The sequence below is a fragment of the Gymnoscopelus microlampas genome (genome assembly GCF_963454915.1).
Source record: "Gymnoscopelus microlampas genome assembly, chromosome: 1".
NCBI classification, from domain to species: domain Eukaryota; kingdom Metazoa; phylum Chordata; class Actinopteri; order Myctophiformes; family Myctophidae; genus Gymnoscopelus; species Gymnoscopelus microlampas.
In genome coordinates, this window is record NC_139962.1 from 10,263,599 (window position 1) to 10,282,088 (window position 18,490).

The 18,490-nt window shown below is 41.5% G+C and overlaps 1 pseudogene across 1 annotated transcript; it reads right to left on the reverse strand.

The window, feature by feature from the left end:
- Window positions 1–2,977: 2,977 nt before the first annotated feature.
- LOC311052445 (myosin heavy chain, fast skeletal muscle-like) lies at window positions 2,978–17,929 on the reverse strand (annotated as a pseudogene). The gene is made up of 33 exons (XR_014602861.1): window positions 17,721–17,929; window positions 17,477–17,620; window positions 16,145–16,301; window positions 16,021–16,048; window positions 15,811–15,931; window positions 15,598–15,690; window positions 15,446–15,509; window positions 15,170–15,268; window positions 14,976–15,079; window positions 14,179–14,317; window positions 13,965–14,083; window positions 13,499–13,648; window positions 12,363–12,533; window positions 11,199–11,511; window positions 10,577–10,641; window positions 10,189–10,276; window positions 9,828–9,945; window positions 9,615–9,738; window positions 9,382–9,518; window positions 9,044–9,299; window positions 8,396–8,638; window positions 8,087–8,263; window positions 7,848–7,993; window positions 6,285–6,375; window positions 5,616–6,005; window positions 5,246–5,372; window positions 5,006–5,124; window positions 4,716–4,912; window positions 4,396–4,579; window positions 4,135–4,300; window positions 3,650–3,774; window positions 3,216–3,524; window positions 2,978–3,066 (listed from the first exon to the last, which is right to left on the reverse strand). The product of XR_014602861.1 is annotated as a myosin heavy chain, fast skeletal muscle-like (transcript).
- Window positions 17,930–18,490: the final 561 nt, after the last annotated feature.

Consider the following 18,490-nt stretch of genomic DNA (forward strand, 5'->3'; position numbering starts at 1 on the left):
ACCAGGGTCTTAAACTGGACTTCTATCTAGTGTTCCTATGTGTTTTTACCCATGTATTTGTTTTATTAATTTGTTATATGCTTTTAGATTTATTGTATGAAACATTATGGGGATTGAATTCCTTGGCCTTCCGGCAGCATGCACAAGAAATGTGAAAACATAATCTCCGGCCCCGACCTTTGGCCTGGCAGAGATAATGAAAACAAGTGACAATATATGTATATTTATAATGCTTTATTGAATACAGGCCTAATGCGTCATATTTTATGACGTTTTATAATACCTTATTGAATACAGGCCTAATTCGTCATATTTTATGACGTTTTAGGGTGAATTCTTGTATTGAAGAAACTACTCAGCAGCATCTTTTCCCTGTGAACAGATGAATACATTAGACTAATATATTCAACACAAATCTTTAGTTAAATCTCAGTTACTGATAACCAACAATATGTGCCTTGTTCATATCGCATTACATATTTACCTTGGAGTCACGACTTTTAGCTCTCATCTTGTTGACCTGGGATTCAGCAATGTCAGCACGCTCTTCAGCCTCCTCCAGCTCATTCTGAACCTTTCTGCACTTGGACAGGTGAGTGTTGGCTTGTTCCTCCTACAATATGATAGAGATGGTTCAAAGCCTCAATATTTGAAAAGAGCATCTTGCGATAACAGTTCAAACAAGACAATATCAGGAAAATTGTATAGTGTGGTTGCAGCTAATGCAGTGGCCCATGTTGCATGTTCATGAGTGTCTTGGGTCCAGCCCTGGCATGTTGTCATCATTCAGCATGATCATCCAAGACAAAAAGAAAAGAAAAACAGACATGCTATCTCCGGTTTACTTCCAGTAACTTTGTGAAGTAGGCGGCCACCTTTTTTGTGAACGTAAACACGATTCTTTAGCCCCATGGTCACTGAACTAAATATTGGACCCAATTGTCACAATCAACACAATCTTCCCAAGATTTCCATACTTAAATGGCTTTTTTCAGAGAGAAAAATCAGGAGACAATCAACCTTTCTCCTACCCAGCAACACACTCGTGCGGGATCTAGCACCAGTAAACATAGGATGTTCAGCAGTGGCGTAGCACAAAATTGCGGGGCCCCGGCGCAAGGAGGGGGGTGGGAGCCCCTTCGCAAATGGCAATGGAGATGGTGCTGAGGGTAATGGTTAACGGGTAGGGGTTTAGCTTGGTCTGGAATAGAGCGGTATTTCTATTGTGCCGCTCGCAGAAAGCACCTAAATAGACAGTGAAGAACACACTGTCGGTGGTCATATTCACATCATACCAGCATTATACATAACTGACTCCTATGATTCCATTGTGTGCACTTGAACCCTAGCATCCCTATTCTGGGTATGTTATAATAAGCGAACCTTCTGTGAAAACAGGCGAATATTCGGCAAAAATAAAGCAGATGTAAAAATGTACAATGCGTCATGATGAACTTGTAGATGTTTTCAGCAGAGATATTTGGTTTAGAGGGAAGAAAGGAGCAAACCTATAGAGCCCTGGGGGACCCCAGTCAACGAAGCATATACTGTGGGGCTTAAGTGGTTCAGAATATGATTCATATGTTTCCTTAGTGTGGTTGATTATGGCATCTATATAGCAACCACACTAATTAAGAAAACGTGATTCATATGATTCCTTAGAGGGGTTGATTATGGCATCTGTATAGCAACCACACTAATTAAGAAAACGTGATTCATATGATTCCTTAGTGTGGTTGCACACACACACAAAATATATTTAAAAAAACATCATATTTTTCTTACCGCTTCCTCAGCCTGTCTCTTGAAGCCCTTGACCTTCATCTGCAGTTTATCTACCAGATCCTGAAGCCTGGCAAGATTTTTCTTGTCCTCTTCAGTCTGACGTGACAGTGAATGTATACATTAGTTGTACAGTTAATTTCATGCAATCTATTGATTTTGTCACTGAAGTGAACATGGTATTACAGTACCTGGTATGTCAGCTCCTTCACTCTCCTCTCGTATTTGCGGACACCTTTAACAGCATCTGCTCCACGTCTCTGTTCAGCTTCATTCTCTCCCTCCAGTTCACGCACCTTCAGAATTGAATTATAAACAATGAAGTTATTTCTTCTTATTTTATTGTCTATGGCTATAACACCTTCAGAATTGAATTATGCACTATGAAGTTAATTCTTCTTATTTCATTGTCTGTGACTATAACCCGTGTTGGTATTAAACTACATCTTACCCTAGACTCCAGTTACCTGGAGCTGCTTCTTGCCTCTCTTCATAGCCAGGTTCTATGACTATAACCCATGTTGAAGTAAACCACATCTTACCCTAGACTCCAGTTTCTGGAGCTGCTTCTTGCCTCCCTTCATTGCCAGGTTCTCAGCCTCATCCAGGCGGTGCTGCAGATCCTTGACTGTGACCTCCAGGTTCTTCTTCATCCTCTCCAGGTGAGAACTGGTGTCCTGCTCCTTCTTCAGCTCCTCGGCCATCATAGCAGCCTGGAATATTATTTGCATTGTATTGTATGTTTATATGAAGCATGACATGAGGATATCTAACAAATGAGAGTAGGACATCCTAACTTACATCAGTGATGGGTATGAGGATATCTAATAGATGAGGGTAGGACAGGACATCCTAACTTACATCAGTGATGGCCTTCTTGGCCTTCTCCTCAGCATTCCTTGCTTCTTGAACACTGTCGTCCACTTCACCTTGGACCTGGATCAGGTCAGCCTCCAGTTTCTTCTTGCCGTTCAAAAGGCTTGTGTTCTAAATTAAACATTCAGTTGAACAATGTAAGTATGCATGACTTGTATGTTAAATATCTGATGTTGAGAGTTTTTCATTGACTGATTGATTGACCTGGGAGTGCAACAGTCCACCACGTTCACTAGCATCCACTAGTTCTTGTTCAGCCACTTTGCGGCCTCTCTCTGTCTGTTCTAGAGCCACTCTCAGCTCCTCAATCTCTGCAACCATGAGGCCGTTCCTACGCTCCACCATGGCAGCTTGTTCCTTCAGATCGTCTTGACTTCTGACAGCCTCATCAAGGTGCAGTTGGGCATCCTAAGATAAATCACATTTGAAGTGGTCAGGAGAAACAACTGAATGTGAGTCATTGTTCAGAGCAGTTCCACTGTTTGGATATTTGTCTACTGTAACTACTGTGACTACTATGTTTTGTTCAATATGTGTCTAACTGCTATGTGTTGCACCTTAAGCTGTCCCTGGACGTTCCTCAGCTGCTTCTGGGCCTCAGCAGCCTGGCGGTTGGCATGACTCAGCTGAACCTCCATCTCGTTCAGGTCTCCCTCCATCTTCTTCTTGATCCTCAGGGCATCGTTCCTGCTCCTGACCTCAGAGTCCAGAGTGCTCTGCATGGAGTCAATCACCCTCTGGCTGTTCCTCTTGATCTGCTCCATCTCTTCATCCTTCTCTGACAGCTTCCTGTCCACCTCACCCTTGATCTGGTTGAGCTCCAGCTGGACACGAAGAATCTTGGACTCCTCATGCTCCAGAGTACCCTAAAATGTAACACAGGATCAAAAGATAGAGTGGACCTATGAATGTACTATGTATTACTCCACTTTTTGGAATCGTTTTGGTACAAAATCTAATACAGCGACAATTGCCAAGCTAAAAGTCTTACCTCAGCTTCCTCAAGGGCTGTCTGGATCTCTAACTTCTCTGTCTCCACCTGTTTCTTGTTCTTTTCCAGCTCATGGATGTTCTTTCCAGTCTCACCAATCTGTTCAGTCAGGTCTGAGATCTCCTCTGCATTGATTGAAAATCATTAATGAGGAGCCTAATCCACAATTGATTTTGAACTCTAAATACATTGATTGATCCCACTTCTGACACCAATTGTTGTGTTTAGTTTCTAAACAAAGTACTCAATAAATAATATACTGTAGAGATATTTGTAGAATATTGACTTCAAACACTTTTTAAGGCATATTTATAATTATCCACTTCGAATATTAGACACAAACGAACCCAACTTTGAGATAAACTGATTAAAATGAGGACCCATTTTGACCCTTTAACAAACACCAGCCTTGGCTCAAAACAAGTTGGCAAAAAACATTGCAAAACTGATATTGAACGAAGTATGTACTGTAGAGAAAGACTCACGCTGCAGGTTCTTGTTCTCTCTCTTCATGGTCTCCAGTTGGTCCAGAGACTCCTCATAGGAATTCTTCATCTTAAACAACTCAGTGCTGAGAGAACGAGCCTCTTTCTGAGCTCCCTCCAGCTCTGCCTGCCCCTCTTCGTATTTTTGCTTCCATTCTGCCAGGACCTGCACACCATTTGTGATGACATTTGTCATTTACACCCACTTTATGGAGGCTAAAATCAATCTGTTTTAAAATAATCTACTGTATGTCAAAGCACCTTATCGAAGTTCCTCTGTTTCTTGTCAAGGTTGGCGGCCAAACCATTGGCCCTCTCCACATCAATCATGAGGTCTTCCACTTCACCCTGGAGTCTCTGTTTGGTTTTCTCCAGAGAGGCGCATTTGGAATTCACAGCCTCAATTTGCTCCTCAGCATCCTGAAGACGCTGGGCTAGCTTCTTCCTGTTGGTCAGTTTAGAATGGAATAAAAACATTGTGGGCAATATTTTGTATAAAGAGTGGTACCTGATAGTATAAAACACTGATCATTTACTTTGTATAGTGAGTGGTACCTGAGGGTAAAACACTGATCACTTACTTAGCTTCCTCCAGCTCCTCAGTGCGTTGGACAGCATCAGTCTCATACTTGCTCCTCCACTGAGCCACCTCACTGTTGGCCTTGGACATTCCACGCTGCAGTTCAGCCTTGGCCTCCTGTTCCTCCTCAAACTGCTCCCTCAGAAGGTCACAGTCATGGCGAGCTGATTGCACACCATGGGCAAGGGCATTCTTTGCCTGTCAAAAGAAAATTGCCAAAATAATGTCAACTGAATATAATAACACAGAAATATAATTCAAGGCCTATTTGTACAAGAAAATGCTCCTCACCTTGACCTCCTCTTCAACGTGTCTCTTCAACTCTTCAAGCTGTTGGGTGAAGGCCTGCTTGCCTCTGGTGAGCTGTGAGACAAGAGCTTCTTTCTCCTCAAGTTGACGAGTAAACTCACCTTAAAAAAAGTTGTATCATCTTTGTTCAATACATATTTGTGAAAGGCTTGGGATAACTGTTAATCAAATCATCATCTCTAAATATGGAATTTGGTACCATTGACAAACAGCAACATTTACCATTTTCAGTCAAAAGTCTTGCTCTCTGAGCTCCAATATCATTTATTTGGCGAACATTCTCATCACTCTTGGACTTGATTTCACTGAGTTGGTCCTCAAGGGTGCGGCACATCTTCTCAAGATTTCCCTGTTAATTAACATTGGACACATTCAATTAATGACAGTAGCATTTCGACAGTAGTTCAATATTGTACACATTTCTATAAATTGTCAATGGAGTACTTTGTTTAGAAACGAAATGCTACAATTCGTGTCAGAAGTGGGATCAATCACTGGCCATCAATCAATGCATTTCAAGTATTATTATTCTTTTTTCAGTTCATTGAACAAGTATTATCTGAAGAATTATCCACAGATATTCCATTCTTACCTTTGCCTTAGCGACAGCCTCCATGTTGCTGGACAGGTCATCGATCTCCATCTTGAATTCGCTCTTCTCCTTCTCCAGTTTCTGCTTGACACGCTGGAGGTTGTCAATCTGTTCACCCAGCTCCGCAACACTGTCAGCCTGTTTCTTACGGAGAGCAGAGGCGGTGGCCTCGTGCTGCAGGGTGGACTCTTCGAGGTCACGACGCAGCTTCTGGAACTCAGCCTCACGCTTCTTGTTCATCTCGATCTGAGCGGCGGTGGCTCCACCAGCTTCCTCCAGCCTCTCACTGATCTCCTCAAGTTCCCTGGAGAGATCAGCTCTCTGCTTCTCAACCTTGGCACGAGCGGCACGTTCAGCCTCGATCTCTTCCTCCAGTTCTTCAATACGAGCCTTTTAAAATTAATGATATTAGAATAACATGTGAAAATCATGATTTACTCATAATTATTATAAAAAAAAGATTGAACCACTTGAATGAACCCTTGCGTCCCTAGTTTGAGCATGTCATAATAGGCAAACATTTACAATATTTGGGGGGGGGGGGGGGGGGGGCAAGTAGAGGTCATATAAGTATATAGGGTTTAAGTATAGACCCATGGGGGACCCTGGTCAACTAAGTATGTAGGGTTTAGACGGTTCAACTTTAGATTTGAAAGAAGTGTTAAATACCTGGAGCTCTTTGATCTTCTTCTGCAGCTGAGCCCCCAAAGATTGTTCATCCTCAATCTTACTAAGAAGCTGGCTTGTTTCAAACTCCTTCCTGTGGAATACAGTACATCATATTTAATTGTCTCCACCAGGCCGAAAGGCATGGCGAGAGAGTATGTTTTACCCCTTGTCCGTCCGTCCGTGTATGTGTCCGTGTGTCCATCTGTCTATGAACAGCTAATCTCCGGCACTGTTGGCCCGCTCGCTGCGAAACTGTGCACACACACTCCCTGGATGCCAATTCAGAACCTCTGCCATGCATTTTTGCCAGACCCAAGGGGTCGGGGCTTACATGAGGCTTTGTATCTGTTTTGTCCATACATGGTATGTCACTTTGTCCCCCGGCCCCAGCTAAAAAAGTCTGTCCCCCTTTCGTCATAGAAGGGACACACGTCATGCGAAGCCCGGCCATTCAGATTTCAACCACTAGGGGTCTGGCAGTACCAGGTCTCCTGGTTCTAGTTCACATGGGCCTGTTATAGCACCACCAGGAGGCCGATTTGTGCAAAACATTTTTTTTTATATTACTCCAACAGATTTTATCCAAACATCACGCAAATCGGTACACAGTATCTCTATAGTCATGTGATCAACATAGATCTGTCCGATTTTCCATATTCCATCCTGATTGGCTAAGATTGGCTTCCAAAGTTTGCAGGATTGGTTTGTTTTGAACAAAATGCCTCAAATCATCTACGCAGCATGCGATTTCCGTGAAATTGTGCACGCACATTCCCTCTAGGCTGAGGAAGAAATGGCACTTGAAAATGCTCAAATCAGCCTTGTGGTGGCGCTATAACAGGCCGATTTGCGTTTTTACCTTTAACTGCACCGATCTGCGTGAAACTTTGCACGCACTCTCCCTAGAGGCCAAGGAAAACCTTTGCCATGCATTTTTCACATCTGCCTTTTAGAGCGCCACCAGGAGGCTGTCTTTTGTAAAACAAATGTTTTGCTATTACTCCTTCAGAATCTGTCCAAACATCACGCAAATCGGTACACAGTATCTCTATAGTCATATGATCAAGATGGAAGTGTCAGATATTTCATATTCCCTCCTAATTGGCTAACATTGGCTTCCAAAGTTTGCTGGATAGGTCCGTTTGAACAAAATGCCTCAAATCATGAACGCAACGTGCGATTTCTGTGACATTTTGCACACATATTCCCACTAGGCCAAGGAAAAAATGCCAGCCTTTTTCACATTGGCCTGTTATAGCGCCACCAGCAGGTCTAATTTAGCAAAACACATTTTTGGAACAAAATGCCTCAAATCATGAATCCAGTGTCCGATTACCGTGCAAGGCCTAAGAAGAAATGCCGCCCCATTTCACATTGGCTTAATATAGCGCTACCAGGAGGCCACAATAACCTACCTGACCTGGCGGAGACCTGTGCTCCGAGGATCACTTTTTCTAGTTTTAGTGTCATTCTGCAGGTGTTTTTTCTCAATGAAATTTCATATTGTTATATTAACTAATTATTAATTTAAATTATTAGTATCATTATTGTGTTCCACATTACTTCTTTATCTTCTCGTCTGACTGCTGCTTGTCGTTCTCCAGGTCCATGATGGATTCCTGGGCCAGTTTCAGATCTCCCTCAAGCTTTCTCTTGGCTCTCTCCAGGTCCATGCGGAGCTTCTTCTCTTGCTCCAGAGAACCCTCCAACTACACATTAATAAAAACAACAATGAATAATTATTCAGTAACAACAATAAATATAATGTGTTCAGAACATCTTGATTCACTTGATGAACTCACATCATCAACTTGCTGTTCCAGCTTGGTCTTGGCCTTGGTCAGAGTGTTGACTTTGTCTTCCTCTGCCTGCAGGTCATCCAGGGTCTGCTGATGGGCCTCTTGGAGGGCCTTCTTTTCCTTGGTCAGCTTAGCCAGACCTTCATCCTGAGAGGCCATCTCCTCGGTCAGGTTCTTCACCTGAATAAGCGCAACAGAACTTGTATTATAAATTGATAAGACAACTAATAGAGTGTATAACCATGAACTTTGTTCATAGTGTATAAGCGTATGATCATAGAGTGTATGATCATAGAGTGTATAATCATGAACCTTGTTTTCAGTGGCGTGTTTCTCCTTCTCCACTTTGGCCAAGGTCAGCTCCAGGTCATCAATGTCCTTCTTGAGCTCAGAGCATTCATCCTCCAGCTTCCGCTTCTTGGCGGTCAGCTCAGCGTTGATCTCCTCCTCGTCCTCCAGTCTCTCAGTCGTCTCTTTGAGTTTTGCCTCCAACTGGATCTTACTTTTAATAAGACCCTCACATCTCTCCTCAGCATCGTTCAGACTATCTTCTCCCTTGTGGTCAAAAATAAATAAAATAAGGAAACATGTCAGTGTAGTGACCCCGGACAAGACCCGGCCTCAACATATCTCTGCCAATCGAGCTTAGCTCCAATAAAGTTGTGCGTTTTGAGGGGCGTGATGCGTGAAGTCTGAAGCATAAGGACGCGCTCCAAAAAAACGAGGGGGAAGATGTAGTGATCCCGGAACAAGGCCCGGCTACAACAGCTCTGCCAATTGACCTTAGCTCTATTGACACAGTAAGGTTGTGCTTCGGGTTGCCAAGTTGGGGAGAGCGGTTCGATCCGAGCTCAGTGCACAAACTCATTACATCAGCGCTTGTTCAGGATGAACAGATAAGATATTAGAAAAGATTCAAGCAATTTGAGCTACCAAGCGTCCTTGCAGAAATGTACTTACTGATGCGGCTGCCAGTGCCAGGTTATTCTTCTCCTGTACCAGAGAAATCATCTTCTCCTCCAGTGATTTTTTCGAGGCCAGGGCAGCAGCAAAGTCAACCTTCATTTTGTCATAGTTCTCCTTCATGTTCATCAGCTCCTTCTCAGTCTCAGCACTCTGCAGAAGAGGCTTGATCTTGTAGTAGAGCTTCATCCATGGCCAGTGTTTCACATTGCAGAATGCGCGCACGTTGAACTGGATGGTGAAAATGGCTTCTCTGTTGGGGAAACAGTTCCGGTAATTTAAAAAATGTACCTTAGAAACTAAATATTACATTAAATTATGTTGTCAAAGAATACCTTCTTTTCATCATCTCAACAAACTCCTTCCGCATGAGGAAACCTCGGGAGAGAGCCTGAGTCATGCCGACCAGAATAGCCAGCTTCTCATCTCGCATTTCTTCCAGCGTACCCAGCAGACCAGCTTTGAAGAACACCTGCATAGGATATTACAAACGTATGTAAATAATCGACTGCAAATCCGACTTTTAGTCCTCTCTCAATAAAATGGTGCAGATTCGGAGTGTGTTTACCTTGGTGTGTCCAAACTTGTACTCATCATGAGGTACTTCAATGGACCCAAGCAGCTTCTCCGAGGCTTTCTTGTTGTCCATGAACTGGCCCTCAGGACATGCGGCGGCATTCAGTACTTTGTACCTATAGCATTTCGCAAAGGTTCATGGTCATTTTGCATGCCTCCAGTTAATAGTTATGGAACTAAAACCAGGAAAAAAAGGAATGAATACCTTTGCTTGAAGTCAGCATAGGGGATTCTGCTGGGGTAGCCCTTTCTACAAATCCTGATGCCCTCCAGCACACCATTACACCTCAGCTGATGTATGACCAGGAAGTTCTCCATCAGGCCTGTAAAGATGTTGCTTCATTGTTGTTATTATTATTATTATTGTTATTGTTATTATTATTATTATTATTATTATTATTATTATTATTATTATTATTATTATTATTATTATTATTATGATGACAAAATAAGGACACACTGGCCTAAGTTGAATTAAATGACCACCTCACAGTCAGGAATCATATTTATATACAATTATGTATAATAATAATATTCATATAATTATAAATATTTTCTGTGTTTACCTGGAGTCTTGGACTCGTTAGGAATCAGGCAACGCACAAAGTGAGGGTGAGTGCTCCTCAGGTTGGTCATCAGCTTCCCCAGGTTCTCCTGTCCAGACATAATAAAGAGCCAAGTAGATTCATTATCAGTAAACAATTATACAATATTGTACTTTTTCCTTCACTACAATTATTTGAAAACTTTAGTTAATAGTTACTTTGCAGATTTAGATTATTATTTAAAACATTTAAGCAAAACATAGAACAAGCCCTATTTTATTCTACAGCTATTCAAGAATAGCTGATCTATAAGCTCACAACATTGTTTATTAACATTTACAACGTGACAATATAGTGTGCCTATTTGTTGCATGACTAGATAATGTTGATAATGAATAAATATTCTTACCCTGAAAGCAGCAGACACAGTCATCATGGAACCACCCTTCTTCTTCTTGCCTCCTGCTCCCGCTCCTTTGGTAGAATCATGAGCAGACAGTTTCTTTTAACTTTAACAAATTATTCTTCATTGGTTACGTCAACAGATATATTGTAGGCTCTATTAGCTCAATGATAAAAGATGCAGCACTTGCACAGGAAACCGGGTTCAAATCCGGGGTAGAAGAAGAAAGTTACATAGTGCAGCTTTAATATCACAAGTTGAGGATTTTACTGTCAAATAATAATGTCATTATTTTATGAACTTGGTAATTGATTTGATTAGATATATTGATTTCCCTTATTTTTTGGGGGGGAGGATAGAACAAAGTCAGCAGTTAAACTGTTATACCATTCAGGCTCAGGAGGAGGATAGAACACATTATATTATATCATTATATTAATAAACATACCTTCAGGCTCAGGAGGAGGATAGAACACATTATATTATATTATTATATTAATAAACATACCTTCAGGCTCAGGAGGAGGATAGAACACATTATATTATATTATTATATTAATAAACATACCTTCAGGCTCAGGAGGAGGATAGAACACATTATATTATATTATTATATTAATAAACATACCTTCAGGCTCAGGAGGAGGATAGAACACAGACAGCAGCTTCACTGAAGACTTCTGGTACAGTTGCACCACAGAGTCGTTGAGGGGATCCTTGTTTTTCTCTAGCCAGCCTGTGATGCTGTAGTCCACCGTACCGGCGTAGTGCACCAGGGCGAAGTGGGGCTGCATTGCCTCAGGCTTGCCTTTGACAGGCTTGGGCTTCTCAAAGGCTTTACACTTTCCAAGATGCTGATCATAGAGCTTGGCCTTGAAGGTGGTGTCTGAGGCCTTTGGGAACATGCACTCCTCTTCAAGGATGGAGAAGATACCCAAGGGCTTTGTGAAGGAGACAAAAGACAAATCACCAAAAGCAAAAACATAATGCATTAACATAAACAATATTAAAGACGTGGTGAAATAAAAAATACGGTTTTCGCACTTTTAGAGCATACCCACGGTCATAATGAGGACATATCTATCAATAGATGCCAAAAGTCTGAGAAAAAACATGTCTTTTTTTTATTCTTATGTCAAAAGTCCATAAAGATCTCATTTTAATTGCCTCCTGAAAAGGTAAACGTACTGCGGAATGACATAGATACAGTAGGCCCTTATGAATACTGTATACATGAATCTTGATTGAATTCACCTGCTTGAGTCCCATATCTCACTAAACATCGGACGTTTGCGAAATGTTCCATCAGACGCCCACTTAGGAGACCATTAGGATTTGTGTACCATTTTGCCTCTAGTGGCTCCAATTGGGATGGTTTATCTTCATTAATTAACCATCTTTGACTAAGCTTAGCAGAAAAGTTATCAATAAAGCCATATTTCATGACGTGTTTAACATCACAAAATAATAGTATACCTTCTCAATGAGCTCAATGCAGACAGTCAAGTCCATATACCTATCTTCTCAATGAGCTCAATGCAGACAGTATATTACCTTCTCAATGAGCTCAATGCAGACAGTATATTACCTTCTCAATGAGCTCAATGCAGACAGTCAAGTCCATATACCTATACCTTTTCAATGAGCTCAATGCAGACAGTCAAGTCCATATACTGTACCTATACCTTCTCAATGAGCTCAATGCAGACAGTACTGTATATTACCTTCTCAATGAGCTCAATGCAGACAGTATATTACCTTCTCAATGAGCTCAATGCAGACAGTATATTACCTTCTCAATGAGCTCAATGCAGACGGCCAGGTCCATGCCGAAGTCAATGGTATCCCAGGGAATGCCCTCTTTCTTGTACTCTTCTTGTTCCAGTACAAACATGGTGTGATTGAAAAACTGTTGCAGTTTCTCATTGGTGAAGTTGATGCACAGCTGCTCCAGGGTGTTGAACTGTAGGTGGAAATATCATTACTTTAATCTTTTAAGTTATAATTTTTATCCCGCGATTTTTGTAACCCATTTTTTTCACCCGGTGCCAATTTCCTAAGTGATCCTGGGCGCTACACCAGCCCTACACCAGTCCCCCACAGCCAGGGAGGCCAGGGCCGAGCTCATGCTTCCTTCAGTGCATGAGAGCCAACTGACCTTCTTGTCACCTGACAGGGGGGAGTTTCCCTGGTTGGACGTAGCGCGTGGAAGGAACACGTTATTTCAACCAGTTCCCTTCCCCTCCATCAGGCGCCCCGGCTGTCATGGGGGAGGCGGTATAGCGACCAGGATTACTACATGTTTTTGTGAGGGTATTAGCTACCCTAGGAGACACGGGGAGAACATGCAAACTCCACACAGAGTAGGCCCTTTCGCCAACCCCACCCTGGGTATGGGCGCTGATGACGCGGAGGAGAAGACACGCCCCCAGCGCCCACAGCGTCCCTGGCGGGAATTGAACCCAGGACCTTCTAGCTGTGAGGCGACAGCGCTACCGACTGCGCCACCGTGCCCCTTACTTTAATCTTTTAACCCATTAAGACCTGAGGCCGATTCTACAAATGTCTTCTGAATCCTAACAAGTTTTCTGAAAAACCTATGTTGCTATATATCGTTGTTGTTGTTGTTGGGCAGAAACCTCTTATCTCCAGATTTGAACTTTTTCTGTGTTTTCGTAAATGCCTTAATTGCACAAAAACACCTTACTTACACAAAGGAGACTCTTACCGGAGAGACCACCGGTTATCAAATGATTGGCTTAGGAATGCAATAAAAACAAAAACATCTCCATGAATTCAATGCTTCATGGGTTGTGTAATTGATAGAAAATAAGTAATTTCTTGGGTGAACTACTTTTAAAACTATCTTTAAAGTAATTGTGACAAAAAGTCATTAGTCTACAACTTAAAAAACAAGTCCATGCTTACATCAAAGATTTCAAAACCAGCGATGTCCAGCACACCAATGTAGTAGCTTCTGGGGTTCTTGGTGTCCAGCATCTCGTTGATCCTGATGACCATCCACAAGAACATCTTCTCATAGATGGACTTAGCCAAGGCACCCACTGAGTTCATTACCTGAGGAAACAGGAAAGTTATTAGTAGGGGTGTGAATTGTGATACATTTCTTCCAAAGAAGTATACGTCCATGCATTTTCCGCCCCCATTTAATGTGGGTATAGCACTGTGGTATAGCACGGACTGATTGACTTGAAAGGCTGGAAGACTGTCACTCACTGAATTTTGAAGTGATTTGTTTTGAATATAATTGCTTTTTTATTTGCAATTAAGTCTGGACACAACTCAAAAAGATATTACAGTTCTAATGGTATGTCATGTAGAGAATATAAGGTGTGTATGAATTAAGAAAAATAGAATAAAGTAACTTTCTCACCTGTGACACAGTTTGTCCCTTAGTGACATACTCATTTCCAACCTTCACTCTGGGATAGCAGTAAGCCTTTAGCATCTCTGCTGAGTTCAGACCCATCAGGTAGGAAATCTTGTCAGCCTCTAAAATAAGTCATAAGAATATAGCATGTATTAAAATACAATACTTATGATAAACTATTGATTGTTTTCATTCCTTGGCTGAAGATAATGCTCACCCTCTGTGCCATCAGGCTCAGCCTGTTCCTCACGCTGTTTCTGTTTGAACTTCAAGACCCCATGATGCATCACTGCACCGGTGAACTTGTAGATGTACTGCTTGTCGTCATTAGTGAAGCCCAGGATGTCAATAGCGTCCTGTCAATCAAAAGATTGAGATTAAAACATTACATTAACAAACATCACTTTAGAAGGACGTCAATAACATCCTTTGTTCAAAAGATTGACATTAACACATTACTTTAACAAACATCCATACATCCATCCATACATCCATCTTCAACCGATTATTCGGAATCGGGTCGCGGGGGCAACATTTCCATTAGAGAGCTCCAGACTTCCCTTTACCGAGCAACATTAGCAACTTCTTCCTGGGGGATCCTGAGGTGTTCCAAGGCCAGTGTGGAGATGTAATCCCCCCATCTGGTCCTTGGTCTGCCAGGGGGTCTCCTCCCAGTGGGACGTGAAGCGAAGACCGCCATAGGGAGACACATCCGTACTAGATGCCCGAACCGCCTAAGCTGGCTCCTTTCCATGTGAAGGAGCAGAGGTTCTACTCCGAGTCTCTCGCGGATGACCGAACTTCTCACTCTATCTCTAAGGGAGAGAGAGACGGCCACCCGTCTGAGAAAACTCATTTCGGCTGCTTGTATCAGCAATCTTATTCTTTCGGTCATGACCCACATGCACTTCATGACCATAAAAAACATCACTTGAAAATACAAGCATTGGACTTGCAGAGCAACTGACTGTACACTGAATATTAGAAACCTATTATAAAAATATGTTTACTGACATCAGTGGCGTCCAGCTCCTCTTTGTCATTAATGCTGGCCACAGTGATCTGACCCATGCTGCACAATGGGAAGTCATAGGGGTTGGTGGTGATCAGACACATGTCTAAAAAGGGATTTAAAAAAAAAAGGTGAAAATTAGTTTTTATTAATTCATTGATGTAATCACTGCATCATTAGTCCATTTTCAATTTACCAATAATGTAAGCTTTGTGACCGGTCATCATCTGATAGAAGATATGATATCCTCTCTCAGCAGCGAGCTGGTAGGTCACTCTGGACTTCTCCAGCAGATCTATAAGAGTTGTAGTATTATTATTAATAATATATATTATATAATATTATGTTGTTATAATTATTATTATTATTATTATTATTATTACTATTATTATTATGTACATACGTCAAAATTGATTCCTCTAAAAATTAAGGCACATATGATTTAATTATCATATGTGAATTTCATACTTACATGTCTCAATATCAGCACTGGCCAGTTTACCGCTACTGTTGAACCAGATTCGAATGAATTTACCCTGTTTCATAAAGCACAATTTGTAACAAATCCCTCTACATTATGAAATGATCGCAGGATGTCTCATTACATAATTATTTTACACTTACAAAGCGAGAGGAGTTGTCATTCCTCACAGTCTTGGCATTACCATAGGCCTCCAGCAAGGGATTGGCTGCAATAATCTGATCCTCCAGTGACCCCTAGACATCACCAAATGTAGAATTTGGTCAGAATTATTGTACATTGAATTGCTATATTGCATATACATTCTTTATGTTAAAAATGTGTGATTTGTGAAAGTTTAAAACCTGTACAAATACCTTGATTTTGCCAGCACCGATATTTGGTGCTTCCTTCTTGTCTCCACTACCAGATGCTGCTGTTGCAAAGTACTGGATGACACGCTTGGTGTTCACAGTCTTTCCAGCACCGGATTCTCCACTGGTTATAAATGCATACATTCAGAGAAACGCAGTTAGTGAATTTGACCACAATGTTCTTTTCTTATGCTTTGTAGATGAGAAACTTACGTGATCAAGACAGACTGGTTCTCATGATCTGTAAAAATGTAAAGCAAATGTACTTTTAGTCATGTATACAGCACAAAACCATTATAGCTGTATATTTGTTTACATTGTCTTGACCAGTACGTACCCATCAGCATGAACTGATAGGCGTTGTCAGAGACAGAGAAGATGTGGGGTGGAGCCTCCACACGCTTCTTGCCTCTGTAGGCATTTACAACCTGCTGGTCGTACACTGGGAGCCACTTGTAGGGGTTCACAGTTGCACAGAACAAGCCAGAGTAGGTCTGAAGGGGACAAGAGAGAGAACATTATAACAGTGGTTCTCAAACTTTTTCATGTCAAGGACCCCCAAATGGACACTTATTAGCCCACGGACCCCCATTTGAAAAGATACATTTTAAGGACCCCCAGTTTGACATGCATTAGGGCTACGGACCCCCATTTAATGGCATTTCTATCTCTGGGACCCCAATTCATGTTGTAAAAGTATTGTTAACTTAACTCTGAGAGTGTACAAATGGAACCAAATGGACCCGTTAGGGTCCATTTGGTTCCATTTGTACACTCTCAGAGTTACAGACCCATAAGGGTCCATTTGGTTCCTATCCATCATTTAGCTGGGGACCCCCTGGAACCCCCTCAAGTACCCCTGGGGGTCCCCGGACCCCACTTTGAGAACCAATGCATTATAACATACAACATAGCAGCGAGCACAACACATATCTGGGACAACGGATCACTAGGGCTAGGGGCAATGGTGGAAAGTACACGTACACAAGTAGGCCTACTGTACTTAAGTACATTTTTGTTGGTATTTTTACTTCACTGGAGTATTACATTTTCAATTTTACTTTTACTTCTACTCCACTATATCGTAGAGGCAAATATTGTACTTTTACTCCTCTACAATTATTTGAAAACTTTTAGTTACTGGTTACTTTGTAAATTTTGATTATTATCAGAAAACATACATTTACCACTTCAGCCTTATTTAAACTTTGGCTATTTGAAAATAGCTGATCTACAAGCTCACAACGGGTCGCAACACAACCCGTTGTAGATCTGCTATTTTCAAACGATTTTTATACAAATGGGACATTCTGCATAAGTACTTTTACTTTTGGCACTTTAAGTATATTTTGATGCTAGTACTTTTGTACTTTCACTCAAGTAAATGTTTAATACCAGACTTTTACTTGTAACAGAGTATTTCTACATTGCAGTATTGATCATTTTACTTAAGTAAAACAAATTGAGTACTTCTTCCATCACTGGCTGGGGGATTGCAGCCACCAGTTCCAAGTGGAATGAGGGAACAGCCAAGCATTATTACACACCATCTTGTTTAGTTTTCCTTCAGGATGTTACTACTCTGTACTTTTTTTCTTTTATCGTGGCTATTGACAGCTCAGAGCAGAATGCTGTACTGTTCTCAGAGTCAGCAGGTATAACATCTTACATAGATCATCCACGCTGCATAACGCTCTTTGAGGTTATACAGGACAGTGGCTTCAGTGAGGTGGGTCATCATGGCCATGTCCTCAATCTTGTCATACTTGGGAGGGTTCATGGGGGTCACATCGTCCTCTTTCACAGTTCTTTCCTAGACAATAAAAACAAGAAAACACACAACCTCAGAATGTGTTGTGATTACAGTTGTACTGTGCCACTATTTGATTTTAGATACACCTCTACCTACGTACCTCCTTGGTGTCGAGGATTTCCACGGTGACTTTGTTACCGTCCTTCTTTATAATTTTACACTTGAGATACAGCTCCTTAACATCGGCCACATATGCTGCAGTTTTGGCATCAAAGGGTGCAGCTTGAGCCTCCATTCTCTCCCTCTCTGGCTTACGGAGGTACATGGCGGCCCCGCCATATTGCTCCATCTCCGCGTCCGTACTCATGGTGCCGGCTTTCTGTAGACAGAAATAAAGATGGCGTTGATGCATTTGCTGACTTGAGATCTGAGCAGAGAATTGTAGGACTTTTTAGGGCTATATAGTCTTGTACTGTAGCTTAGTTTAATAAAAAGGGATGAACACTCACTTTCCCCCTCTACGCAGTATAACAGCTGGAACCTTCAAGGGCAAACCCTAAGTGTGTGTGGGGGGGAGAGACATCATTTGGAAGAAAAATAAGGTTTATTTGTCAGTACTCGAAGTGCAATCGTGTGCGGTCCAAAACGTACTGTGCTACAACAACAATTACAATAGTAACAGATTGGTAAAATAGATAAATAAATAATAAAAACGGAGATAATATAAGATAAGATAATAAGAATACAAATACAATTTTAATACAATGAAATAGAAAGTATCATACTATGAAAAGCCTTCAGCCTAGCACAATAAGGGCAGGTAAAAATATATATAAATGTCCAATGACGCACGAGGCATATGAATGTCCAATGAGTAAGGCATACTGTATGTAGCTTTAGAAAAACATGTGTATTTGCTATAGCAGAGAC